Genomic DNA, 2,715 nt, shown 5'->3' with positions numbered 1-2,715 from the left:
CATGGCAAACTATAAGTGATTAAAACCCAACTCCTTGACAATTTAATCTCCTCTGACTCTCATCAAATGCCAGGGTCAGTGGTCATTTAATTCGAATGAGGGTGAAGCTCAGCATTTTAATGTAACGCCACAAAAATCTCAATTACCCAAAGCTAACCAGATTTTATGTCACATATCCAAATTAGTCTAGGTAATCCGCAGTTTAGGAGAAGTGTTTTCAAGCCGTAGCTCAAGTGACCTAGGTCAAAATATCACAAGAACTCATGTAAAAAAAGGGGGTCATACTTCTGTTCTACCCCAAATTCATTTAGATGAAGAACAAAATTACATCATAGAATGGAATCAAATATATATTAAAATAGAAAAGTAATAATATTAATCCATAGGAATAAGTAGAGCTCCTAACCTTAACCAGGAGGTTTAGTTACTCATACTTTACAGAGAAAGAAAAAAATAATAAGAAGATCTGTCTGAATCTCTATCTCCGTATACCTAAGTGATCTCCTCTTTAAATAGTAAATACTGACTCTAAAAGATGTTAATTTAAATTTAAAAGTTACAAAGTTAAGACTAGATAAGCTAAGGAGTGCTAAAATCCACGTTGGGCCCACTTCAGTTATGTGCTTCGGTCAAGCCTGACTTTCAACTTGGATTCTTGGCATTGAACGCGAAGAAGGGGGTGAACTCGCTGGCTTCTGCTCCCTGGCTGGCGTTGAACGCCAGTTTTGGGCATTCAACTTGGGAGGTTAGTCCTTCTTGGGCATTAAACGCCTAAGCTTGGCGTTTAACTCCAGTTTTGGCAGTCATTATTGAAGAGAAGTATAAACTATTATATATTGCTAGAAAGCTATAGAAGTTAGCTTTTGTGTGCCATTGAAAGCATCTCAATTGGACCTCTATAGCTTAAGATATGCTCATTGGTGTGCAAGGAGGTCAGGATTGATAACATCTGGTATCGTTTTTTCATCTCTAAACAAGACTCTGCCAAATTTGCCCAAAATCCACCAAAAATCATAAAAATAACATAAAAACTCAAAGTAAAATCCAAAGATGAATTTTTCACTAAAACATAGTAAAAATTAATGAAATATAACTAAAAACAACTAGAAAATGCTATGAAAAAAAGGTATAAGATGCTCACACAACACAACACCAAATTTAAACTATTGCTTGTCCTCAAGCAACCAAAAATAAGATTGAACTGATTGGAAGAGAAAAATACATCAGGTCTTAGAATTGTCAATGAAGCTCAGTTCTAATTACTGAATAAGGCTATTAGCTCTTTATTTCTGACTAGCTTTGACATCTCACTTTCCTTTGAAGCTCAGAAATATTGGCATCCCTTAGAACTAAAATCCAGATGATATTATTGATTCCCCTCTTTTAAGTTTTTCTTGATTCTTGATCACAACTTTTCTTTTCTTTTGGTGCTTTAAACCTGATACATAAACACCACAAGCACTTAACTAGGGGAACCCTTTGGATTCGAATTTAACTTTGCTTAAATTCTCAGACAGTGGTGGTCAGAGCCTTAAGCGTACTCTTTATAGCGTTGGGTCACGACTTTAAATGTTCAGTCTTAAGATTTTCTTGACACTTTGGTGGACGAAATTGTGATCATCAACAATGGCTCCAAAGGCTTGGTGCTCTCAAACGTGAATCACACTTTGTCACAACTCCACACAACTAACCAGCAAGTGTACTGGGTCGTCCAAGTAATACCTTACGTGAGTAAGGGTCGATCCCACAGAGATTATTGGTATGAAGCAAGCTATGGTCATCTTGTAAATCCCAGTCAGGCGGATTTAACTGGATTAAGAGATTATTGGTTTAAATAAAGATAATAAAATAAACAGAAAATAAAGATAAAGTGACTTATGTAATTCAATGGTGGGAATTTCAGATAGGTGTATAGAGGTGCTGTGTTCCTTCTGAATCTCTGTTTTCCTACTTCTTCCTTCTATTTTTCATCACTCCTTTCTATGGCAAGCTGTATGTAGGGCATCACTATTGTCAATGGCTACATCCCATCCTCTCAGTGAAAATGGTCCAAATGCTCTGTCACAGCACGGCTAATCATCTGTCGGTTCTCAATCAGGTTGGAATAGAATCCAGTGATTCTTTTGCGTCTGTCACTAATGCCCAGCCTTCAATAGTTTGAAGCTCGTCACAGTCATTCAATCCTGGAATCCTAATCGGAATACCATAGACAAGGTTAGACTTTCCGGATTCCCATGAATGCCGCCATCAATTCTAGCTTATACCACGAAGATTCTGATCAAGGAATCCAAGAGATATGCGCCCGGTCTAAGGTAGAATGGAAGTGGTTATCAGTCACACGCGTTCATAGGTGAGAATGATGATGAGTGTCATGGATCATCACATTCATCAAGTTGAAGTGCAACGAATATCTTAGAATAGGAATAAATCGAATTGGATAGAAGATAGTAGTAATTGCATTAAAACTTGAGGTACAGCAGAGCTCCACACCCTTAATCTATGGTGTGTAGAAACTCCCCTAGATCTAAGAACTAAACGTCCAAAGATTGAATAATACAATCCAAGATATCTAATAAACTAGTAAAAAGTTCTATTTATACTAAACTAGCTACTAGGGTTTACAGAGGTAAGTAATTGATGCATAAATCCACTTTCGGGGCCCACTTGGTGTATGTTTGGGCTGAGCTTGATCTATCCACGAGCTGAGGCTTCCCT

The sequence above is a fragment of the Arachis duranensis genome, chromosome 1 (genome assembly GCF_000817695.3).
Source record: "Arachis duranensis cultivar V14167 chromosome 1, aradu.V14167.gnm2.J7QH, whole genome shotgun sequence".
NCBI classification, from domain to species: Eukaryota; Viridiplantae; Streptophyta; class Magnoliopsida; order Fabales; family Fabaceae; genus Arachis; species Arachis duranensis.
Note: the sequence above shows the minus strand (reverse complement) of the source record.